This window comes from Dipodomys spectabilis, unplaced genomic scaffold (assembly GCF_019054845.1).
Source record: "Dipodomys spectabilis isolate Male_0828 unplaced genomic scaffold, ASM1905484v1 ptg000386l, whole genome shotgun sequence".
NCBI classification, from domain to species: Eukaryota; Metazoa; Chordata; class Mammalia; order Rodentia; family Heteromyidae; genus Dipodomys; species Dipodomys spectabilis.
Genome location: NW_024871063.1, coordinates 435,001 through 462,190, shown reverse-complemented (window position 1 = coordinate 462,190; position 27,190 = coordinate 435,001). Strand labels below are relative to the sequence as shown.

Genomic DNA, 27,190 nt, shown 5'->3' with positions numbered 1-27,190 from the left:
CCAAAACTATTGCGTCCATGTAATTAATAGTATTTTTTGAATGTGTCAAAAATATTCATTAAAATCCATTGGCCTCCTAAAATCACTCTGTCTAATTGTATAGTAGTATTCAGAAACAACTAATTCAACCTTGCCATTCATAACATTCCATCAGTATTCCTCTGAATAGGAATGAGACTCTTAGGATCTCCCTCCATTGGTAGGGGTCAGGACTGGGTTTCAAACACAGGACCTATGTTGCTATGTTGGCCTATTGCTTCCCTGTTATCCTGCCAGCCTTCAGCAATGCAATGTTACCAACATTTTTCAACCGTGTCATTCAGACCCAGCATAGTCACCTTGCAAAGAAAACAAATGCAAAACCGGCAGCCATCTGCAAGATGCCAGGTTTGTTTTTTTTTTTTCCTGTGTAGCATTAATTATTTGTTTTTCCTTTTTTTCCTTCTGCCTTTGGGGCCCAGGAACCCAGATTTGGTTTTGGGTCTAGTGGTTGTACCGTAGCCTAGCGTGATCAAAGCTGAGGCAGAATCGCCATGAACTGAGTTCAAGCTCTGTGCTGGACAAAATATAAATAAATAAATAAATACATTCATACATACATACATACATACACACATACATACACACATATATACACACATACATACATTAAAATATTTGAAATATTATGAGGCCCCTTGGCTTGGAATTCATGACCTTTTTTTCTACCAGGCCTGGGATTTGAACTCAGGGTCTGGATAAATCTGCAGCACTGTGGGAGATGGGGAAGATCACCATGCTGTAAGACAAGAAAGTCAGGCTTGTTCCTAGGTCCTGAACTCAAGTCCTAGCTCTCAAAAAATAATATTCGTATACATGCTTACTGCATTTTGCGGTTAGTGTATTCATTTTATTTTTGTGTTTTATTTATTTCTTATGTAGTTTAGTGAGTATGATTACACATATAACATTTTTTGCATCCTATTACATAAGAAATAGATTTGCCTCTGTATTCTACATCATTCGTGAAACCCAGGACTTTCACCAATAAGGAAAACAAGTGGGGCAATTGGCTTTCCCACCAGGATTCAGTTATGGCAATTCTGTGACTTGAACTCAGAGCCCAGCAGGTCCACTTCATGAATGGGTAAATGTTAGCACATCAGTCTCATGCAAGTGAAGTTGATGGGCAAATTTGAGGACCTGAGATTAAGTCCTAGGAATGGCCAATATATAAACAGATAGATGTTTAGATTGCAGTGTGTGTCTGTGTATGTGTGTTTTTGTGTGCATGTGTGTGTATTTACATATGTATATACATCTATAAATGAATAAAGAGAGACAGATAGACATTTATGTAAATTCTAGTGTATAACCCTATATAAAGTGTGATGTCTATATCTTATTTTCTTATATTCTATTACTACCAATTATTTGGTCTAAAATTATGCCTCCATTAATTAATCACGGTAGAAGACTTAATAATTTATTAATTAATGACCTATATTTATTGCATACAATCTTATACTGGAATGACTAGCTAATTAGTAATTCAATTAGTACATTTCAAACATTCTATTAGTGTTCCTATATATAGGAATGAATTTCCTAGGATCTTCAGCCATGTGTAAGTGGCAATCTCAGGATTGAACTCAGGGCCCAGGTGTCTGAGTTGGACTCAGGCTGCCAGCCTGCCAGCCTTCAGCCATGGAAGGTCCATACAATTTTCAAGGCAAGTCACTGAGACCCAGGAAACCAAGGAAAAACTGTTTTGTAAATTCCTGTTTTTTTTTCCTTCTCCATTTTGTTGGTTTGATGTATTTTTGCCAGTACTGAGAGTTGAACTAGGGCCTAGGATTCCTGTATCATCGCACCCCAGCCTAGGGTAATTATGGTTTAAGACACAATAAAATGCTTCCTAGAGCAAAAGGAGCTCAGGGAAAATATCTAGGCTCACAGTTCAAGCCTCGGGACGTGCCACACACACACAAAAAAAATGAGCCAGTAACTCCATGTGTCTGTGAATGTATGAATGTATTTGTATCAGTGAACATCCAGACTTTCTATGTAGAAAGGCACCCAGCTAGCAAATTCGCTTTGAATAGAATGATTTCATAGCACAGACAATACTTTGGAGACAGTGCATGCCCGGGGGCTCCCCTCACTGTTCCCAGAGTAGCCTGAGGGGTTCTCCATACCCAAGGCTGCTGGAGGAACTCTGCTTCATTGTTGGAACAAGCAGACAAAAGGCCTCACTCCTGTACAGCTGTGTAACAAACAATTCATCCAGGCCAATTACTGAGAATGAGTGTGGGCAGGCTCTGAAGGTCAGGAGAAAAAGGCCTCTTTTTACCCCAAGCTCTCTCTCTCCGCAGTGCTCTGTTTTGACAGGAAAACTTCATTTGTGCCACATCCCGGGGCAGGCCAAGTTCCCTGCACTCATCCTGTCTTTATAAGACTATGTTTCAATGTTGAAACAAACTGCTACCATTAATTCAAGAGTGCTCCTGGTAGACAATTAGGGAGCTATACCTAATGAAATGATTCATTATTGGCAACGATGCCTCCGTGTGTGTGTGTGTGTGTGTGTGTGTGTGTGTGTGTGTATGTGTGTGTGTGTGTGTGTGTGTGTACACCAATCCTGGTGCTTGAACTCAGGACCTAACCACTGCAATTGTTTCTCTGGTACAAGGACAGCACTCTACCACTTGAGCCACAGTGCCATTTCAGGGATGTGGAACATTTCTATGGATGTGGTACTGAGGATTCAAACCCAGGGTTTCACACCTGCAAAGCAGTCTACCCCTAAGAAACATTCCCAGCACTCCACTTCAGGTTTATTTCTTTTTTTGTAAGTTGGAGTTGTTCAAGTCTGGGCCTGGGTGCTGTCTCCGAGCTCTTCAGCTCAAGTCTAATGCTCTACCATTGGAGCTTCAGCACCCCTTCAGGCTTTCTGTCAAAGAATTTCCAGCTCAGGCTGGCTTTGGACTGTGATCTGGGATAGTTTTGAACCTAGATCCTCAGCTTCCTGAGCAGGCAGGATGATAGACCTCAGCTAAAGACACCTAACCAGTGACACTTTGCTGCAAGGGGGACCTTGGCTCCCCATGGTAGAAAATTAGCCATGAGCCCAAGAAAAAAAAATCAGCACCTACCTTCTGAGTTCAAGGTTCATGATGGAGAAAACTAAACCAAAACAATTGTCTGCAGGGGACAAGTCACTAGAGCTCAGTATATACAGAAATTTGGCCCTACCTTGGGGACATATCCGAGCCTCAACTTTCTCATCTGCACAATCATCTTACTTGTGTAGCTCTTATAAGGACCAGGTAAATGAATACAACTCGTGAAGGACTCAGCACATTGCACCATGAGAAGGACTCAGCACACAGTACCCCATGAACGACCCAGCTCCCCATGAACAACCAGCACCCCAGGAAGGACTCATCACATAGCTGTATCCCACAAACTGTCATTAGATTTAGGTTGCTTTCATCAATATCACCATTCTTTCACAAAGAACACAAGTTCACATCAAATGTTTTAGATGTGGGGAGGGTCATCAGCCTCAGGGATTGCACTCATAGGTTGGAGGTCCTGTCCTAAGAACTTTTCCTCAAGGCGAGAGCTCTACCACTTTGAGGTACAGCTCAGTCTCCCAGACTTCCTGCCAGGGCTGAGTTTTCAACCCACCAGTGTCTGATCTCATCCCCCAAGCAACTAGAGGTAGGAAGCAGTGTCTGGTTCCATGGTGCTGGGTTGTATCTGTTCACTACTAGCTAAGTCAGGTTAGTTGGCAGCTGTCAGCTTCATACTCCCAGCTTGCTCTGTGATGAGGTATTTGAAATCCTTGCCTTGCCTTCTATACTTGCAGTCAGAACATTCTAACTTGTTTTTGGATCCAGTCCTGGGGCTTGAGTAAGGGCCTAGACACAGTCCCTAAGCGTTCATGCTCAAAGCCAGTACTTGACTTCTTGAGTGACAGCACTATTTCCGGCTTTTTCTGTGCATGTGATAGTGTGGAATCGAACCCAGGGCTACATACATACTAGACGAGCACTCTAGCACTGAACCTCAGGAATGACAAGTGTAGAAATAGATATGTAGATTGTTACATATATATATATATATATACAATGTGTGCATATATTATGTATGTATGTATAAAACAAGTCAGAGATGTATGTATATTTAATTATACATACTGTATTACTACCAATTATCAATAAATCATTCCTTCCTTTATTTAAGTATTATGGTTGAATACATAACAAAGTATTAATTGAAAATTAGTCAATATACTATAATTATTGTGTATTATTTTATAATATAATCATACACTAACTACGAATGTAATTGTTACTTTACAACATTCTATTCATATGGATGTATATCAGAATGCGTTTCTTAGGATCTCCTGCTATTCATAGGTGGCAGTCCTGGAATTCACACCCTGGGCCTAGGTTGCTGGTTTGGCTATGGCTTCCCTGATAGATAGCCCACCAAACTTCAGCAGTACAAGGTAATGTACACTTTCCGGGCCCTGTGAGTTAGACCCAGGATGTTTCCAATGCAAAGGAAAAAACAATGTAAAAGTGGCTTCTAGAACTTCCCAGTTTTATCCTTCTCTTTTTTTCCTCCCTCTCTTTTTTTCGGTTTTGGGGTCAGAACTCTCGGTCTGGGTCCTGTCTCTCAACTCTTCAGCTCAGGGCTGTTGCTCTACCACTTGGGTTATAGCACTACTTCAAGCTTTTTTATGCTTATGTGGTGCTGAGGAATCGAACACAGGGCCTTATGCATGCAAGGCAAGTACTCTATTTCTGAGCCACCTTCCCAGCACTTATTGTTTGCCAGTCCTAAGATTTGAACTCGGGTCCTAGGATCTCAGGATGGGCTGTGGGACCAGAGGCTGCATCCCAGCCTACGATGATCGAGGCTGAGGCAGAGTTGCCCCAGGCCTGGCCAAAAAAATTTAAGGCCCTGGCTTGGAATTTGCACCATTTTTCTGGCAGGCCTGAGATTTGAACACAGGATCTAGGTTACTCAGTGGCACTATGGGGAAGAGAAAGCTCACCATCGTTGAAGACAAGAAATTCAGCCCAGTTTATAGGGCCCAAATTCAAGCCCCAGCACTGAAAAAAAAATATTCATATATGAGATCTATTTGCATACATGGGTTTACTCCATATGACATTTATTACCCTTATTTTTTTATTTTATTGAGTATTGCTACATATATAACATTTATTTCATTTATTACATCTTATCACATGGATTTATTTGCATATGGATTATACATCATACTGAGACCCAGGACTTTCACAAAGAAGGAAAATTGGGTCAAAATTGGCTTCTGACTCCACATATAAAATTTTGGTCCATGGTGAGATTGGAACTCACAGCCCACAATGCCCAGTTCATGAAAGGGAGAGTTGTAGAACAAAAGACTTCGGCAAACTGAGCTACCAGCCAGTTCTGAGGGCCTGGGAACAAGCTTTGGTAGTGGCTGATAGATATAGATATATATCTATATCTATAGATATAGATATAGATACAGATATAGATATAAATAGATCAATCGATAGATAGATAGATGTATAGCTTGCAATATATATGAGAGAGACAATGTGAGGATATTAAATTATATATATTATGAATTATTATTAAATTATGCCTCCATTTAATGAAGTATCATGGTTGAATACTTATTAAAGCATTAATGTAAAAGTAGTCTGTATTGTTTAATTAGGAGAATCATAGCATGGTGCTGGAATGGAAGACATAATCCACTACTTTTTGTGTGTCATTCTATACGAGAAACATGAACTAACTGCAAATTTAATTGTTAATTTTATAACATTCCATTAGGCATTCCCATGGATAGGAATGTTTTTCTCAAGATCTCCCTTCATTTGTAGGTGGCAGTACTGGCACTTCAACTCTAGTCCTGGGTATTTTACTTCGAAATGCAAACCATTGGAATGACACTGTGAAGATTTCAGTTTGTCACAATGAAAGAAATGAATGAGAAGAAGAAAAGAAAGCCAGGTGTCATTTGCTTCTGCCTGTAATCCTAGCTCTTCAGGAGGCTGAGAGGTAGAGAATGCCATTATGAATTCTGCCATGACAGGAAAGTCCACAGCACTCTTATTTCTGAAGGATCACAGGGATAAAATATCGCCATGAGTAGGGCTGTGGCTCAAAAGCAGATTGCTACCCTGGAGCTAAAGGAACTCAGGGAGAGTGCCTAAGCTCATAATTCAACCCCCGGACCTGCAAATACAAATTAAAAAAAAGTAACTCCATGTCTCTGCATGTAAGTATGCATGCATTTCTATCTGTTAAGGTCCAGAGTCATTATGATGAAAGGCACCCAGATAAGAAATTTGCTTTGAATAGAATGATTTCATTGCACAGACAGTGCATTCAAAACAATGCATGTTCCAGGGTTCCCTTCACTGTTCCTAGTGTAGTCTGAGGTTTTCTCCAAACCACAGGTTGCTGGAGGAAGTCTGCCTCATTTTTGGAATAGGCAGACAAAGGCCTCACTCCTGTACAGCTGTGTAACAAACAACTACATCTGGGCCAATTAGTGAGGAGAATTGTGGGCAGGCTCTGAAGCCCAAGAGCAAAAGACCTCTTTGTACCCCAAGCTGTCCCTCTCCCCAGTGCTGTTTTGACAGGAAGCCTTCATTTTTGCCACCTCCCATGGCAGGCCAAGTTGCCTGCACTTGGTCTGTCTTTGTTAGACTACGTTCCAGTGTTGAAATAACCTGGTACAATTTATTCAAGGATCCTTCTGGCAGACAACAAGGAAGCTGAACCTAATAAAATGATTCATTATTGGCAATGGTGCCTTTCTAGGTTTCTGTAAGCTTGCTAAATCTAAGCACATGTGTAATATCACAATGCTTCCTGTCATTTAGAGCTCGTGAAGCTCATCAAGTTTTGAAAACTTTGACCACTCCTAGTTGGGCCCTTGGTGGCTAGGTTTTGGAGTTGAACACAGGGCTTGGGTGCTGACCATAAGCTCAGAGCAAAAACCAAATGGGACGTTACATTTCCATTGTGACATTACGGATCACATTGTGCCATCCCAAAACTATTATGACTTCTTATCACCTTTGAAAACACTGTTGGCCTCTGTGACATCACAGAACCATTTTGTATCTATATCCTCATGGGAACTAATGACAACTGACATCAGACATACCATTGAAACATAACAAATCCTTTCTGACATCATAATTGTGACATCATGTTGCCATTATGACACCATCAGCTCATTTTGACATATAAAACTATAATGGCATCATAGCTTTGTAACATGACATTGTCATTCTAACGTCATAACACTTTGTGTTTGCCTATGATGTTATTTGATTCTATTTCTAATGTAGCATGTCGGTTTATCTCAGAAACTCATTGTGAATTCATGACCATTGTGATATCACAATGCCTTAGTAGCATTACATTGCCATTGTGATGTCACATTGCCAAATTGATGTCACAAAGGGATTTTGATGTGACAATGGTTGTTTCTGATATCAACCCACATGCCACATTTCAAATACAAGGAAATCACAGATTAGGTATTCATAATGTGACTATGATATCACAATGACATAATGGCAAATGTTTAATGTCATTGTCATTTTGTGATGTTACCATAAGCTAAAGATTTCATAACAACAATGTGATGTCAGAATTGTTATGATGTCACACAAGGTTTATGATGTTATAATGGTTATGAGGTCACAATGTGTTTCTGTAATCAACTGATATGCACATTTGAAATAGAATGAAATCACAGAATATGCATTCAGAATGTGTCTATGACAGCAAAATGGCAATGCGATGTCATAAAGCTATGATGTCACTGTAGCTTGGTGATGTCGCAATGAGCTGATGGTATCATAGCAACAGTCTGATGTCACACTGGTGATGATGTCACAAAGGGTTTTTGATGTTACAATGGCATGACAGATCTTAATTGACATTAGTTTAAAGTGAGGACAAGAGAATGAAGTCACAATGACATACACAAATGAGCTGTGATGACACAAACGCCATGATTTTTGTCAAAAGTGCTAAAGTTCCTGACAGGCTTTGTTGTCAAAGTATTAATGATATAAAAATGGGTTAGTGATGTCAAAACTAGTTTGTAATATCACATCTTATTTCAAGTTTCAATTGCTACAAGTTCATAATGATACAATTTCACAGAAGGAGCTTGATGTCCCAAAGGCCATGAATTTTCTAAGATGTGATGAGGTCATAATAGGTTTGTGAAAGCATGATGGTACAGTAATATCACAATTGCAATATGATGTCAAATGATGTCATAAGAGAGTTGTTATGTCACAATTAGTTGGATGCCATTATAGTGATAAGTTCAAAATATTTTTGTGATGTCACAGTAGATTGCTGATGTGACAATGGCATTCCAGACCTCAATTGTCATTAATTCACAATGAGTATATAAATTTAAAACAGGCTTATGAGGATTCCAAAGCATTTGTTGGCACAAATGTGATGAAGTCAGAACAGATTTGTGATGTGACAATGTGACACAATGGTCATTACATCTAGCAGTGTGATGTCACAATATTCAGGATGTCACAATATTTCATGTCATACCTGAAATAATATGAGGTCAAAAATAGATTGAGCTCTGAATGGGCCTAACAACACAGTGGCAACATGTCACAAAACTTATCAGGACAGGATATGTTAGAATTTTCACAGTTGTTTAGAGATATAACAATGGCAAAGTTATGTCACAAAGGGATTGTGATGTCACAATGCTTATGAAGTCGAACTGTGTTTTTGATATGAACCCACCTGCCACATTTGAAATATAATGAAATCACATAATAGGCATTCATAATGTCTATATGATGTCACAATGACAACATGATGTCATAGTGGTATGATGTCATTAAAGATTTGTAATGTCACCATGAGCTTATGTCATAATGACAATGTGATGTTACATCAATGATTATATTGTGAATCCTTTGTGATATTACATTGGCATATCTGATCTCAGTTGACAATGAGGATATGGATAACAATGGGACTGTCATGTCACAAAGGCCATTTGATTTTTTTTGCCTGTAATAACATGATTTATAATAATCAAGAATGGAAACTCAATGCCAATAAGCAGATGAACCCATAAATCCAATACAGCCTGAATATTATACAGGAATATTGTACATAGAATATTATACAGTTTCAAACTAAAAGGGAATTCTTATGGTTCACCAAAGACAAACACTGAAAATGTTATTTCAAGTACACTGTCAGTCACAAGAAAACAAACACTGAATGTGCATTAGAAGGTGGAATTGAAAGTGTAGCTTACAGAGAAAACAGGATGACAGCTGTTGGGGATGGAGGAAGTGGAAAGATTAGGAATTCTTGTTTGGTAGGGAAAAAAGTCACTAGAGATGGCTGGAGAGTTTGTCTTACAGTAATATGAATGCGCTTAATAACCTTGACCTGTCCTCTTAAAATGGCTAAAATGCTATGTTCTTTGTTTAATAAATGTTTCCAGTGGCCTTTCTTATGTTAAATGAAACAAGTAAGATGTAAGTCATCCCTGCTCTGTGAAAGTGGTCACTGCATACTGGAAAGCACAGGAAGGGACAGGATGAAGCTCCCCAGGGAGCATGGAGCACACATCACCATGGTTCCTCTTGGGCATAGCTAACAGAACTTACCATACACTGCAAAACTGCCCAAGTGGGCCATTTGAATTTTCAAAGGTGCTAAAGATGTCATAATGGGTTTGGGAGGTCTCAAGATGATTGTAATATCACAACAGCAAGGTTTTATCACAATGGCTTTGTGATGTCACATTGGTGATGAGGTCACAATGGACAGGACAGGGTTGTGATGTCACAACAGGTTAATGATATCACAATGACACTGTGATGTCGCAAAGGATTTTCATGTCACAAGGCTTTGAGGTTACAATGGATTTCTGATATCCACCAATATTGCTCCCTTGAAATATAATGAAATCACAGAATAAGCATTAACACTATGTCTATAATGTCACTCTGACTTATGATGTCATAATACTATGATATTTATGTTTATTGATGTCAAAATTGCATGTCTTATGTTATTAGTCATTAGATTACCATGAGGATCCCAAAGGTTGCTATGTGCTGAGTCCTTCAAAAGGTGCATATTGCTGAGTCCATTACACAGGGTACTTTGTGCTCTTTTTTAAAATGTGCTGTGTGCTATCATCCCAAATGGTGCTATGCTCTGAATCCTTGAAAGGTAGGTATCCCGAACAATCACATACACACACACACACACACACACACACACACACACACACACACACACACACACATGGAGGTCACCGTGCACCTATTGGTGTGTGGGGTGGAAGGAGAAGAGTCCCACAGCAGTTGGGCTGAGGGGGGATTTGATCCCCCAAGCAGCTGCTGCTGGGGTTGGGGGAAGCCTTGACCTGAGGTGAGGCTGCTTCTGTCATGGCCTGGTAGCATTAGGGCAGAGTCAGGACAGCACAAACCCAGGGATGGAGGTGTGGCCGAGGTGGGGAGGAGGCATGACCAAGGGGAGGACAGGGCGTGGCTGAGGGAGCACGTAGCTGCTGCAGCAAGGAGCACACTGGGCTGGCCACTTGCGCGGCAGAGGCAGGGAAGCCAGGAAGAAAATTAGGGGCAGAGAGAGAGCAAAGAAAAGAGCAGGCACATGCACCAGGGGAGGCAGCCTCAATGGCTGGCCTCTGTTGCTGTAAGAGCACGGGTCTGGGACAGGAGCATAGAGCACACAAAGCCAGTACATCAGGCACATCCCTAGCACAGTTAAGGCTGGTTGTTTCCAAGGGGAAGGGTCTGACCCTGGAGAAGGGCAGAGGTGCTTCGTGTTGTGTCATTAGAGTGGTGCTCTCCTTTTGTGAGAGCCCTTGTTTCTGACAAGGGTACGGGGAATGAGAACCCGCGTGCTCCAGCTTCTACATTGTCCCAGATGAGGAACCAACAAAATTAGGAGAGGCACAACTCTGTGTCTGTGTGAGTGTGTGTATGTGTGTGTGTGTGTGTGTGTGTGAGAGAGAGAGAGAGAGAGAGAGAGAGAGAGAGAGAATCTTTCTCCTTGTACACCCTGACTGTGCTCAGGTGAGTGATCAGTTGGCAAATTGCAGGTGCTGAATGGATAAGTCTTCTGTCACCATTCTGGATTTGTGTGTGTGTGTGTGTGTGTGTGTGTGTGTGTGTGTGTGTGTGCATGCGTGTGTGTGTGTGTGAGTGTGTGTGTCTGTGTGTGTGTACGTTGGGATAGCAGGGAGATGAAAGCAATGAAAATATATGTAAGTCATCATGTCTAAAAACAGCTAAAGCATTTTATTTCTGTGTGTGTATTTGTTGTTGTTCTTTTTTCAATACCAAGTATGAGCACAGCCACAATTTTTGTTTCCTCCTTCACAGTTTCTTGGCTCCTTTATGGGAAGATTTCAGTAGACATTCCTTTCCTCCTATTTCCACCTCTCTCTTCCCCCTTTCCTATAGCCCACATTAGATGCTGGGCCTGCATGTGCCTCCCCTAGGTGACCTGCGTGAATGCTGGACTAGAGTGGACACTGCTGGACTAGAGTGGGCACCTGTCCTTCTATCCACAGCCAAATGTTTGGTGAGGCGAGTGTGACCACAGTCACAGTCTTCCAGCCAGACACTCTGCTTTTGTGTTTATCGTTAGAGCTAATTCAAGGGTTGGGAATGTGTCTGCCAAACAAAATTAGGGAATGAGGTGGGGGAGAGGGTAGGACCGGGGCTGTGAATCTATGAGGTTTTGGGGGCTGGCATAAGTTGTGACATGGCAGATGGTTCACCCTGACCGAGGATGAGAGGGGAACCTTACCTAGGGCATTTATGGCTTCTGTGGGCATCCGGGCACAGGGCTCTGGGCCCACACTGGTGGCATGGATTACCTCCTGGGGCATTGCACCAGTTTTCTGACTCCTCCCTGGAGTCCTGCAGACTCCAATCTGTGTCCACCCTGACCTGTTTCCAGCTGGGAAGTGGTACACAAGTCCATTCCCCCTCCTGGAGCCTTCTCCATATCAGAAGGTGGCAATTAGCTAGGGCTCACTGAATGCCTGTTTATGCAAACTGCTGTAGGCTGTCTGGAAGGAAAAGGGGACCACTGACTTGGGAACACTTTAAGTTGGATTGAGACAAATTAAATGCCACGTTTTCCAGGGTATTTCTTTTATTTAAGTTGGCAATTTTCACTAACGCCTGGGATTATGAGTCAAATTAGATGGATGATTTCAACCATCAAAATATGATTTTCAGAGGTCAGGAAGATGGCGGAGGAGAAGCTGGAGGCTAAACGAGCTCTCCCATAGAAAGAAGTTTTAGAGTTCTAATGAACACTCCTAAGCCAGAGAATTACACCAAGTGTGCCATCACAGTACAAAGAGTTTCGCCAGAAAGGGAAAATCCAGGCAAAGAGACAAATCTGAGCACTTACTGGCAGCTGCGGCCGCAGCAGCGGTGGCTGTAGCCACCATATCTTCAACACAGAGTCCGGGTCAAAGGTGTCAGACACAGCAGGTAAACAGATACTACTTAACACCAGCAAGAACTGACAAGGAGCAGATATCTTCACCCTGCAGATCTCAGACCAGGGACTACCCAGGGACCAACCCTCAGGCGTGTGTAGAAACCTGACATCCTAATTCCTGAAGGAGCAGAGTAGGGAAGGCACCCATCCCCGACCCCACTACAGGAGATCTCCATCTTTGATACTGACAAAAGCCAAGCTGAGCTGCCAGCTCCAACTCAGGCCTTGGGAAAAAACAAGACAGTCATTTAGCAGGTCACAGGAACCTGTCCAGACCTGCAAGGCACAACTGCTCCCAGGAAAATGTCATCCACCCCAGGCAGAGGAAAATCTGCCCCCAGGAGTGGCTTTCTTCACTTGGTAAACAGAGCCAGATGTTGCCCCTCCCTACAGCAATCTAGACAATACATTGAAATTCAGTAAACATAAACCCCAAGAAAGGCTCCAGGCTGGGCTCTGTGACTGTCTCAGAAGCTAGCCCCTCAGGGAAAAGCTACTGTTTGCTGAAAAGCCTCAACTCTATCCAGAAATTAGCCTCAACACAGCATCTCCAAACTAGAGGAAAAAGCCATCTCCCTCTTTTGTGATACTCAAAAGAGATCCCTCTCTCACAGAACTAGCCTGGGAGGAGGATCACAAAATCCTGGGTAAAGCAGAGCATTTTTTGCTTGCCCAAAAAACTGATTTAATAAACCAATCAAGCCACAGGAAAACCAAACACCACAAGCAAACCAGAGACTCCACCAAGAGACTGGTTATGGACACAAGGGAGATACAGAATCTTTCCATTCCCTCCAAAAAAAAAAAAAAAATCAAAGCACTTTCTTTTTTTTGCATCTTATTTTTCTTTTTTTTTAAAATTTTTAATTTTAAAAATGTTTTTTCAATTATTTTTTCTTTTCTTCCTTGTATAATTTTTATTTTAGGTGTATATGTGTATGTGCTTTTTAAAATCTCTACTCACCTTTTGATCCTTTCTTTCTTTCATTCTTTTCTCATTCTTTTCATTTCTTCTCTTTCATTCTTTTCTGCGTGACTTAATTTCTGTTCTGTTCACCCTCAAATATAACCGTCATCACTTATTAAATCTTATCCTCCATTGTGTCCATACTTAATCCAGAAATAACTCAATTCCAAACCTCTTAGACTTAAATTACTTAATAGCAGTATTACCTCTTTATACCTATATAATATTTTTGAACATTTTTATTTTTCTAGTTTTTCATGTCTCCTTTCTATCCCTCTCCTCCTCTCATCCCATCCTCATTCTTCTCTGAATACTACTTCTTCAAACTTCCAGTATTTAAGGGTTTAACTTGTTTTTTGGAGGGGGTCCGGTCGTGGGGCCTGAACTCTGGTCCTGGGTGCTGTCCCTCAGCTCAAGGCTAGCACTCTACCACTTGAGCCCCAGCGCCACTTCTGGCTTTTTTCTTTTTGCTTATGTGGTGCTGAGGAATCAAACCCTGGCCTCAGGCATTCAAGGCAAGCACTCTACCACTGAGCCACCTTCCCTGCCCCCTAACTTTTTAATTTAAAATTTTTGTTTTTCCTTTTTTTCTTGTCTCTTTTTTCTTTTTCTTCTCTCTTTTTTCTTCTCTCTTTTTTTCTTTTTTCACTCTCTCTGCTATCATTCTGTCCAATGCATTTCCCTCTTTGGGATTAGGATATGGTTTATTCCACTCTCCCTCACATTCCCAAATCCCTCTAATCCTATTTTCCCCACATTTTCCCTAAACCTAATAATTTCTGGTTGTCAAATTCTCCTTTGCTGTTCTTAGGCCATTAAGACATAGTTGTTTGATGTTCAATAGATTGTATCTCTTGAACCAGATTCTATCTGCAGATTTTGGACTATGCAACTATGGACTTTGGTTGATGTTTACTTTAAAATAGTGTTCTAGTACAAAACTGGTGTTATTCTCATCCCAAATAGGCAGAACAAGCCGGAAAAACACAAGAAAAATAGCAAGCCCGGGGTTCTCAACTCCCACTCATGACAATCAGGGGACAGAACAGATAATGAATAATCCAGAGGAGAGTTCCAAAAAGCTGTATAAACACTACAGTTAAACAGGGTAAGTAGGGCTGGGAAGATGGCTCAGTGGTAGAGCGCTTGCCTTGCATGCCTGATGCCCTGGGTTCGATTCCTTAGCACCACATAAGCAAAAAGAAAAAAGCCGGAAGTGGCGCTGTGGCTCAAGTGGTAGAGCGCTAGCCTTGAGCTGAAGAGCTGAGGGACAGCGCCCAGGCCCAGAGTTCAGGCCCCACGACTGGACCAAAAAAAAAAAAACAAAACAAAAAAACAGGGTAAAAAAACAGGGTAAGTAAAAAAAGTGAAAACTTGCAAATGTCTCTGTGTGAGCATGATAGGGAGAGAGAGGAGGAAAACTAAAGATCAATACAGGAGTCTCCTGAGTGTGAGGAAGCTACTCAAAGATTGATACAGAAATTACGTGAGCAGATTGAGAACATTCAAAGATAAAAAAAAGGATTTGCTTGAGAAGGTTGAGATCAAAGAGATAGATAGGAATTGCGTGAGCTGGCTTAGAACAGACAAAGAGAAAGTCAGGAATGGCGTGAACAGGCTCAGAACACTCAAAGAGAACTACTGGAAATGTGTGAACGTGAGGATGCTAATCAAAGAGAAATACAGGAACTGAGAGATGGGGATGAGAATAGACAAAGATCAAAGGAGGCATTTATGAAATCCATAAACAGAGAGCTGAAAGACATCAGTGAGACCGCAAAGGGAATGCTCAGTGGAGCCCTACAGAAGGAATGGGAGTCCAAGGAATCCATAACCAATCAACTAAGTGATTTGAGAATAAACACTGAATACCAAATTAAGGAAGTAAAGAAGTCCTTACAAGATCTAGAACAAAGTTCTAACAAAGAATATTAAGCTCTCAAAGCCAACCAATTAGAAGGAAGAGAAATAAAAAGCAAAGTAGAAAGTCTTGAGAGTAGAATAGACCATGCAGAAGATCGAATCTCGGGGATTGACGACAGCATAGATATTATAGAGAATGAACATACAACCATCCAACACAAATCCATGAAATATGATAGATCTATTCAACACTTGGAAGATACCATCAGAAGGCCTAATCTGAGTGTAGAGAAGAACCTAGAGACAGAAGTTAAAGGTCTAGGAAATTTGTGTAACAGCATCCTAGCAGAGAACTTCCCAAACATGCAAAAAGATAGGCCTATTCAGATACAAGAAGCTGTTAGAAGCCCAAATAGACCAGACCAGAACAGGACATACCACGGTCACATTATAATCTGTACAGGATCAATTTAGGCCAAGGAAAAGATCTTTAAAGCTGTCAAGGAGAAAAGATCTATCACCTATAAAGGGAAAACAAATAGAATCACCTCAGATTTCTCAGCAGAGACAACCAAGAATACTGTACTCACCTAAACTCTCCTTCATTATGGAAGGTAAAATAAAAATGATCCATAGCAACAAAAAATTGAAACAATATATCTCCACCAAACCAGCCCAACAAAAGATCTTAAAGATGTCCTACACATAGAAAACCAACAAGACCACAATAAAGGCCAGGAAACCATACCCAAGAATCCAAGAACCATAGGTAGAACCCAGTAGCTGCAGCCCCAAATTAGGTGGATAAAATGGCAGGAACTCCCAAATACCTCTTACTCCTATTTCTCAACATTAACGGACTTCACTCTTCAATCAAGCGACATAGACTCTCTATTTAGATTAAAAAGCAAGATTCTTCTATCTGCTGCCTTTAGGAGTCACATCTTGCCCATAAAAACAAACACATTTTCAATGTGAAAAGCTGGAACAAAATCTACCAAACAAACGGCCCCCATAAACAGGCGGGAGTTGCAATCCTAATACCATATAAAATAGATTTCAAATTAAAATTAGTGAGAACAGATAAAGAAGGTCACTACATACACATTAAGGGATCTCTCCTTCAGGAGGACATTACAATTCTAATTATGTATTTACCAAACAAAGGAGCACCAAGAAAAACTACTTTATCTCAAATCTCATATAGATCCAAAGACATTAATTATTGGAGACTTTAACACACCACTATCCACACTAGATAGATTAACACGGCTAAAACTCAGCAGAGAAACTGTAGACCTAAACAACTGCATAGATCAACTAGATTTCACAGACATCTAACAAATATTTCATGCAGCAGCATCAGAATACATGTTCTTCTCAGCAGCACATGGAACATTTTCTAAAATAGACCACATTTTAGTAACAAAGCAAACTTGTCCAATTTCAGAAACATTGAAGTCATACCATGCATTCTCTCAGATCACAAGTAAATAAAATTAGAACTCAAAACCAAAAGCCACCAAAGAAAATCCTGTAACACATGGAGGCTGAACAACACACTATTTAATCACCAGTGGGTCATGGAAGAGATTAGAAATGAAATTCAAGTGTTCATGATATTCAACAAAAATAAGCACACAAACTACCAGCTCCTCTGGGACACAGAAAAGGCAGTACTCAGAGGCAAGTTTATACCTCTGAGTGTGTACATCAACAAATTGGAGAGATCTGAAACCAACAATTTAATGAGACAGCTGAGCCTCCTTGAAAAAGAGCAGGAAGATACCCCCAATCCAGTAGACAGAAAGAATTAATTAAAATTAAATCAGAATAAATGAATTAGAATCCAAAAGAAATATAGAAAGAATCAACAAAACAAAGAGTTGGTTCTTCGAAAAAATTAACAAAATTTACAGACCCTTAGCAAATCTTATCAGAGAAAGAAGAGAACACATCCAATTATAAATAAACTCATAGATGCGAATGGAAACAGTACCAAAACAACTAAGATTCAGAACATTATAAGGGAACACTTCTCAAAACTTTATGCTAATATGTTTGAGAACTTGGCAGGAATGGACCTTTTCCTAGCAAATATTGTCATGCCAAAACTAAACCAAGATGATTTAAACCATATTAATAGGCCCATATCAAGCATTGAAATAGAAACAGCAATAAGAGACCTCCCATCTAAGAAAAGCCCAGGACCAGATGGTTTTACAGCAGAATTCTACAAGGCCTTCAAACAGAACTCACACCAATACTCCTTCAACTCTTCAATGAAATTGAAAGAGAAAGTGCATTACCAAATTCATTCCATAAAGCTATAATAACCCTCATCTTAAAACCAGGCAGGGACTCATCAAAGAAAGAGAACTATAGACCCATATCTTTGATGAACATTGATGAAAAACTTCTCAACAAAATTTTTGCCAATCCACTTCAATTCATGAAAAAATCATACAACATGATCAAACAGGATTCATTTCAGGGATGCAAAGCTGGTTCAATATACTCAAATCAATTAACATAATTCATCATATCAACAGGAGCAAGGATAAGAAACACATAGTTATCTGAATAGATGCAGAAAAAGCAATTGACAAGAACAAATGCCCCTTTATGATGAAGGTTCTGGAAAAACTAGGAATCCGTGTTACCTTCCTCAATACAATAAAGGCTGTATATGACAAACCTACAGCCAGCATTATACTTAATCGTGAAAAACTAAAGTCATTTCCTCTTAACTCTGGAAAGAGACCAGAATGCCCACTCTCTCCACTTCTCTTCAATCTAGTATTAGAATGCCTAGCTACAGCAATAAGACAAGATGCAAACCGAAAAGGGATCCAAATAGGGAAAGAAGAAGTAAAACTCTTCCTCTTTGCAGATGTCATGATCTTGTATTTAAAGAATCCCATAGACTCCACTCCCAAATTACTCAAGCTAATTCAAAACATTGGCAAAGTATCAGGGTATAAAATTAACCTTCGGGGCTGGGAAGGTGGCTCAGTGGTAGAGCGCTTGCCTTGCATGCCTGAGGCCCTGGGTTTGATTCTTCAGCACCACATAAGGAAAAAGCCGGAAGTGGCATTGTGACTCAAGTGGTAGAGTGCTAGCCTTGAGCTGAAGAGCTGAGGGACAGCGCCCAGGCCCAGAGTTCAGGCCCCATGACCGGACCCCTCCCAAAAAAATTAACCCTCAAAAAGCAATGGCTTTTCTGTATACCAACAATGAAAATAGTGTGGCTGAAATTAAGAAAACATCTCCAATCGTAATAGCCCCACAAAAAAGAAAAACCTAGGAATTAACTTAACCAAAGAAGTGAAGGAACTCTAAGATGAAAATTTTAAAAACCTGAAAAAGGAAATCAAAAGAGATGTTAGAAAGTGGCAAAAACTCCCATGCTCCTGTATTGGAAAGATAAACATCATGAAAATGGCAATACTTCCCAAGGCTATCTACAAGTTCAATGTGATACCTATCCATATTCCAACTTCATTCTTCAAGGAAATTGAAGAGACAATCCAAAAATTCATATGGAACAATAAAAGACCCGAATAGCAAAAATGATCCTTAACAGAAAGAACAGTGCTGGAGGAATATTAATACCAAATTTCAAACTCTACTACAAAGTCATAGTAATCAAAACAGCTTGGTACTGGCACAAGAATAGACCTCAGGACCAATGGAATAGAACTGAAAACCAGAGATGAACCTACAGACCTATAGCCATCGAATCTTTGATAAGGGACCTAAAAATGTAAGGGAAGAAAAATAGCCTCTTCAGTAAATGGTGCTGGCAAAATTGGTTAACTACTTGTAGAAAACTAAAGCTAGATCCTTATATATCACCCTGCACCAGAATCAACTCCAAATGGATCAAAGACCTCGGAGTCAAAGCAGACACTCTGAAAACATTATAGGATGGAATAGGAGAAACACAAGGTCTCCTTGGCACAGGCCAAATTTTCTTAATAGAGATCCAGAAACACAAGAAATCAAAGAAAGATTGGACAAATGGGATTGCATGAAATTGCAGAGCTTCTGCATGGCAAAGGACATAGCTTGCAAGATCAATAGAAAGCCTATGGATTGGGAGAAGATCTTCACTAGCCATACAACAGACAAGCGTCTCATATCTAAAATATACCTGGAACTTAAAAAATTAAATCTCCCAACAACAAATCCTCAAAGAAACAACTGCCGGATAAATAAGTGGGCTAAAGATTTAAAGAGAGGGGCTGGGAAGGTGGCTCAGTGGTAGAGTGCTTGCCTTGCATGCATGAGGCCCTGGGTTCGATTCCTCAGCACCACATAAGCAGAAAAAGCCGGAAGTGGAGCTGTGACTCTAGTGGTAGAATGCTAGCCTTGAGCTGAAGAGCCAAGGGACAGTGCCCAGACCCAGAGTTCAGGCCTCACGACCAACCAAAAAAAAAAAAAAAAGACTTAAAGAGAAACTTCTCTGAAGAGCAGAGAAGCATGGCTAATAGACACATGAAGAAATTCTCAACCTCCCTAGCCATAAAAGAAATGCAAATCAAAAAAACATTGATATACTACCTCACCTGAGTTAAAATGACTGTAATTAAGAACTCTAACAACAGATGCTGGAGGGGATGTGGACAGAAGGGAACCTTACTTCATTGTTGATGGGAGTGTAAACTTGTTCAACCACTTTGGAAGCATATGGAGATTCCTAAAGACTCCACATAGAGCTCCCCTATCACCCGGCAATTCCACTTTTGGGCATTTGCCCAAATGATCACAAACAAGACCACACTAAAGCTACCAGCACGACTATGTTTATTGCAGCTTTATTTACCATAGCTAAGATGGAACCAACCCAGATGCTCTTCAGTAGATGAATGGATCAAGAAAATGTGGTGTATATACACACTGGAATTCTATGCCTCCATCAGAAAGAAGGACACTGCCCCATTTGTTAGGAAATGGAAAGACTTGGAAAAATTTTATTAAATGAACTAAGCCAGGCTGAATGAAGCATAGGTCCCATGGTTTCCTTTATTGTCAATAACTAGTATATGTCTCAGTCAAGCAAAAAACGTCAGATAAGTTGATGCTAGTGGAATGAACCCCAAGATAAGTATTCAAATGTATTTTCTGTTTTTTTCCTTTCACGTAATTTTTTCTATCATATTCATAAGATGATTCCTATGTTGCTTTGTATGTGCCTCCCCACAGTATAACCAATACTTTCACTGTACTTGATGTTGGTATAATTTGCAGAGGTGAAGGGAAAAAAAAACAAATCGTTAACTAGGGATACATGTGGACCCATTGCAACAATGAGCTGTACACGTTGTTATGTCGAAAAACAAACTTTACATCTTTGGTGGGGGGGTGGGGAGAGGTTCGGGTGGGGGGACAAGAGGAGTATGGAAAAGGATGGGAAGGGGAAACAATGAGGAGGCAACAATGTTTGATAAGAAATGTACTTGTTATCTTGCCCATGTAATTGTAACTCCTCTGTAAGGCATTCTTACAATAATAATAATAAAAAAATTACATTCAAAGCAGCACAGGCAGAGTTCCCAAGCCAGATTGTCTCCTGCTTTGAATGTTGTGCCTTGAGTGCCTTTCTCTGCCAGCTGCTGAATCTCCTCCAGCTCTCTCTAAGGTGGGCACCACAGTGGAGGACATCATGGAGAGCAGAGATTGTGACCTGACCATCCCCATCCTGCCAGCTGGGAGAGAGATGATTCCTAGCACCTGTACTGGACTCCAAGATATTCAGAGACCCCAGGCTACCTCAAGGATCCTTTCTCTGCAACATGAAACTTGGGGCGGGGCGGATGTGATGGACTATCATGTCTGGCCCCATGGGGAGGAGAGTAGGCCCCTTGAACCAGACATTCAGCTCAAGGCAACCTCATTCACACCTGAATGGGGAATTGAGTGCCACAGAGCTCGTCAGCCGCTGGACAGATATCTTTGAGAAGATAGACATCACAGAGGCCCCAGAATCCAGCCAGTACATTGTGGCTCACATCCTCGGAGCCAAAATAGATAAGTGAAGTGGCACCAGAAGGCCATGAAGAGGGAGGAGGGAGTACATTGCGAAAGCTACATCAGGCTCTCCCCAACAGAGGATACTTATCTGAATCAGATGGGACTTTTCTGTAGTATTGTCATAGACAGATACTCATTTATTTTTCTACAAACAGTTACAGAGTGCGCCAGGCTTTGGGGGGCCATAGACAATGAAAGGTTCCATGACTAGTTCCACAGAACATGAAGAAACCTTGGTTTGAGCTGGATGCTGGTGCTTCACACCTGCCATGGTAGCTATTTTGGAGGTTGAGATCGGAGGATTGAGGCTTTTGGCCCAGGCAGGAAAGCCTGTAAGACTCTTGTCTCCAATTAACTACCAAAAACAAAACTCCAGAAGGGGATGTGTGGCTCAAGCCCTAAACTGCTAGCCTTGAGTAAAAAGGCTCAGGGACAGCAACTAGGCTATGAGTTAGAGGCACAGGACTGACACAAAGAAAGGACAGAGAGAGAGAGAGAAAGTAGGGAAGGACAGAGGGAGAAAAAGAGGAAAGGAGGGAAGAAGGGAAAATATGCAAGCCTTGGTTTGGAGTCCCTGGATCAAGGGAGCCAACCATTCACAATTTCTGTGGGAACAGTTTCAAAGACTAAAGCCAGTATGTAGAACCAAGCCACTGACCCCTTAGCAACTTCATGACATCCAGGAGCTGTGTGGTCACCGATTGCAGAGGAAAGTAGCCTGGGGTAGATCCTAGGGCTCAGGGTTTTTTTTTTATCATCCCCGACCCCAAGGAGTTTATTTTCTGGTCAGATAAAAAGAAAATGTCCAAGGGTTAGGGAGGTATTGGGGTGAGGGAGTGTCAAGAGTGGGGAGGCAAGGGATAAGCAGGAAGATAAAGATGGAGGATGATCCTAGGTCAGGTGTATCAGACATTGGAGTCATGATCTTACCTGACAACCTAGACTACCAGTGATAGAGCCTTTGATCCAGCCATGCTGCTATTAAAAGTCTTGACACCTTGAGTTCACCATTGATGACCTGGCCGTTGTTCGCTGCAGGATGCCTGTGCAGTACATCCTTGGTGCTGGGACTTTCCAGGGCTCACTCTGAAGATGACACCCCCGGTGTTCATTCCTACACCAGAGACAGAGGTAAGCATATCACTGTCACAGCCTGGGAATGATGGTGGGAGTTGGGACTCATGTCACCTTGACACTTCATAGAGAGGGTGCTAGAGCCCTGTGCCTGCCATTCTCAGAGGCAGAAGTGGATCTCTTTGCTGGCTCAGTCTTTAGTCTAGATGGCAGATCTGGGATTCAGAGAGGGCAGACTGAATGTGGGGCAGGGCTGGGTAGAGGCTGGTGGGAAAACCAGAGGCACTGGGCTCTGAGCAGGGTTGTTTCTTTGATAATACAACACAGGAACACTCCTGGGATAGAACAGCCCTTTTCACCTTTCCAAGAGGGACCTAGAGACCTCCATTCTCCATCCCTTGACCAAAAACCCTTTGGTTCCCATATCATGTGTTTGGATAACTAGATCTCATCTCACTGCCCAGTGTTGAGTCAGGACAGTGAGAGATCCTGATTCTTTGATGAGGTCATTGGATCCTCAGTATGAGATTATACTTGAATGTCCTAACTTGGTGCATGGTCAGTCCCATCTAAGACTGCCATGATGTAGAACAAAGAATCTGGAGAATCAGAGCTGGATAGGGTCTGTTCTGGGAGGCTTGAATATTATGTGTTAGCTTTGAGCTCCGGTGTGCCCACCTGCTTCCCTTTCTTGGGTGGGTCTATGCTAGAAAAAGCTTGAAACTAAGGTGTGGGTCTTGTCTTTGATGCTCAAAGCTAGCACGCTACCATTTGAGCCACAGCTCTACTTCAAGCTTTTTTTGGTGTTTAATTGGAGATAAAAAGTTCTCATGAACGTTGCTGCCAAGGGTGGCATCCAACTGCAGTCCTCAGATCTCAGCTGCCTGAGGGGATAGGATGATAAGCACGGAAAAGCATCTTTGGCTATGTGCCAGTAGCTCATGGTTGTCATCCTAGATACTCAGGAGCTAAGATCTGAGGATCATGGTTCAAAGCCATCTTGGGCAAGAAAGACCCTGAGAGTTTTATTTCCAACAAACCATCAGAAAACCGGAAGGGGTGCTGTGGCTCATGTAGTAGAGTGCTCGCCTTGAGCTGAAGAGCTCAGGGACAGCACCCAGGCCCTGAGTTCAAACACCACAACCGAAAAAAAGAAAAAAAGTAAAATATGTTTGCCTGCAAAGATGTGGAGGTGTGTGTGTGGGTGCTGTGATTGAGAGACCAGGTGCTGACCTCACTGTACAGACATTTCTAAGAACTCCTCAAGTTTGCCCGTTTGAAGCCACAGTAGGATGGGAGGTGCCTTACCAAGAACACAAGAGGACGAGGCCTGTGGCAGGCACGGAGTGGTGGGATGGGTGCAGGGGTGGGATTGTTGTATCTGTATTCTCTCCATTGAAGGATGGATTTGGATGCTGGGTGTCAAAGTTTGAAGTCAAGGGTTGCAAGAAGTTTGTGGCCTGACGAATTGGGTTTCCTCTGGGTTTATGAAGGTGGTTGAAGCCTGGGGCTGCCGGTGCTCACAACTGTCATCCTAGCTACTCATAAAGCTGTAAAGACCACGGTTCAAAGCCAGCTTGTGCAAGAAAGTCTGTGATACTTGATATCCAATGAACCACCAGAATACAGGACATGGTGCTGTGGCTCAAGTACTAGAGTGCTCATCTTCAGATGAAGAGCTGAAGGACAACACCCTGGCCCAGAGTTCAAACCCCATGACCAACAATAAACAAAGAGGTGGCCTGATTTTTCCACATAGCAGTGTGTATGGTAGGAAATTCCTTGCTGTGTTATGAGATATTACAGATATGTGAGAGGCTCAATGTTGTGTCTACAGTTATTCTGAGTATGATAGTGTCATCTTCACGCAGGTCAGATGTGATCCTAATGGAAGGAGTTCATGGTTCTGTTCTCAGGAACTGCTGAGGCCGTGGAATGTCCGTGTGTATCTGTGTGTGTGTGTGTGTGTGTGTGTGTGTGTGTGTGTGTGTGTGTAATTTTCCCTCGTCTTTCTCTGTCCCCTTCCTGGCTGCCTGGCTACCCCTTTCTGACCTCAGATGGTGACCTTCCTCCACACCGACCTTGCCTTTAGCCCCCTATCAGGGCCTACAATGAGTCCTAAATTGCCAGAGGCCTGTGTTCCAACTTTTTTCTGGGGCCCAAGTCTGGCTGTCCCAATATTTGGCCACCTCCAGGGGATTCTGGAAAAGCAGTGCCAGCTGGCATAGGTCTCCCCTGCCTCAGAAGGAGGGCCTCGGTTATACGATGTCCTGTCCTTTTCCTCAGCTGGGCCTCTGACTGCACATCCCTCTCAGCAGGCTTGCAGTGGCTTGGGGAATGGGTGGTTGCTGGTGGCTCTGGCCAACTCGATCTTGACATCTGACTGAAGGTCGCTCAAGCAAGGAGGATCCAGGGCTACATGAGAGGTGAGGCCAAGGTGGCTTTGAAGTATCTGTCAGTGTCTAGGAAATGTAAATGTACTTTATTGCAGGAAAGTTTAACTTACAGCACCAGCTGGACCTCTCAGGTCTTGCTACACAATTCTGGATACCCAGAATACAGGAGGCACAGACTTTAGATTCTAGGGCCAGGGAACTGGAGGATGAGAGACTTGTATGTCCAATACCTCAATGTTCTGGGGCATTAGTCTTGACCTGGCTATGCCCCCGCTTGTGTATGTTCACTTCTTAACCCATTGTTGGCCACACACCAGCCACTTGTGGCAGTACTATGGAAGGGGCAGGAATGGAAGTGAGATCTAGGATGAACAAAATCTGGATTTATGGCCTGTGGGGTGGCAAAGGGTGTCTTAAAAAAAAACTTAGAGCTGGAACTCGGGGTCTAGGCACTGTCCCTGAGCTTCCTTTGCTCAAAGGTAACATTCTACTACTTGAACCACAGTTCACCTTTCATCTGTTTTACTTGTTTAGTGGAGATAAGAGTCTCATGAACTTTCCTGCCTGGGCTGGCTTCAAGCAGTCATCCTAAGACCTCAGCCTCTTAAGTAGCTAGGATTGCTGGTGTGAGCCACAGGCACCTGCTAAGGATGTTTGTGTGTGTGTGTGTGTGTGTGTGTGTGTGTGTGTGTGTGTGTGTGTGTGTGCATGCACGCGTGCACGCGCGCATGTGAGTTGACCGGGACTTGAACTCAGAGCCTAGGTGCTATCCTTTAGCTTGTTTGTACAAGGTTGGTGCTGTACCACTTGAGCTACAGTAGCTCTGCTTCCCAGGTTTTGGTGACTCATTGGAAATAAGAGTCTGCCCAGGCTAGGTTTGAATCTTGATTGATCCTCAGGTGTCAGCCTTGAGTAGCTAGGATAACAGGAATGAGCCACAGGTGCACAGCTGATAATGGCCTTTCTCCACAGAGGACTGGAATCTCCTGAAAGCTTTTCTTTATTTTTACTGTGCCAGTACCGGGGCTTGAACTCAGGTTTTGGGCTCTGGTCTCTTAAATTTTTCCCTCAGTGCTGGCACTCTACCACTTGAGCCACAGCTCCATTTCTGGCTTTCAGTAGTTCATTGGCAAAAAGAGTCTCGATAACTTTCCTGCCCTGGGCTGGCTTTGACCCACGATCTCTGAGGAGCTAGGATTCTCTTGAGTAGCTAGGATTTACAGGGGTTGAGCCTGGTGCATTGTGTAGAAGGTTTTCTTAAGCAAGAGTTCTTCCCTGCATTTGCCCTGACTCCTGCATGCAAAGGAGGCCTGAAGGTCAGGAGCTGTGAAAATTAGGCTTCTAAGCCACAGGAAATGGCTGGGGTCCATGGAGAAAAGTCAAAGTTAATCTTCCCCCTGGGCCCCATTCTGGGCCCCACCCTCTGCCCTACCTATGACTCAAGTAGAAACCTTGACCCACCCTTGAATGTTCTGCTAGACTTGTCTGAGGCCAAACAACCTTCATTCCACCCACACTACCTGCTCTACACCACACCTCAGGACCTTTGCCCATGCTGTGTACCTTCTGCCTGAGCCTCTCTATCCTGTTCCACATCTTAGAACTCCTGTGGAATTTTGGCACTGCTTATATCAACTAGTGAATCAAATTTTTCCTTCCCTTCTGCATCATTTTTTTTAAAATATTGAGTTGCTAGAAATGGAACTTGTGCATGCTGACTGGCAAATGCTCTATATTGCTGTGTGTGTGTGTGTGTGTGTGTGTGTGTGTGTGTGTGTGTGTGTGTGTGTGTGTGTGTGTGTGTGTGTGTGTGTGTGTGCCACTCCTGGGGTTTGAATTCATGGCCTAGATGCCATCCCTGAGTTTTTATGCTCAAGGCTAGCATTCTACTACTTGAATCACAGCTCTGGCTTTTTGGGTGCTTAATTGGAGAAATGAGTCTCATATAGACTTTCCTGCCTGCACTGGCTTGTAGTTATGATCCTGAGATCTCAGCCTCCTGAGTAGCTAAGATTACAGGGGTGAGCCACCAGCACCTGGCCTCTACCTGTCACCTATAACCTCAGCCCTTCTCTGAGTCCCAGAAGAGTATGTCTCACCAAGGTCACATTTTTGGGGGGGGCTTGAACTCTAGGCATGTTCTTGAGCTGTTTTTGCTCAAGGCTACATTCTATCAGTTAAGCCACAGTACCACTTTTGGCTTTTTCTGTTTATGTTGTACTGAGGAATCAAACCCAGGGCTTCATGCCTGCTAGGTAAGCAC

General features: G+C 42.3%; 1 pseudogene; it reads left to right on the top strand.

Annotated features, from left to right (window-relative positions):
- The first annotated feature begins 21,219 nt into the window (after positions 1 to 21,219).
- LOC122096685 overlaps positions 21,220 to 27,190 on the top strand; it is a 219,660-nt pseudogene continuing 213,689 nt past the window's right edge.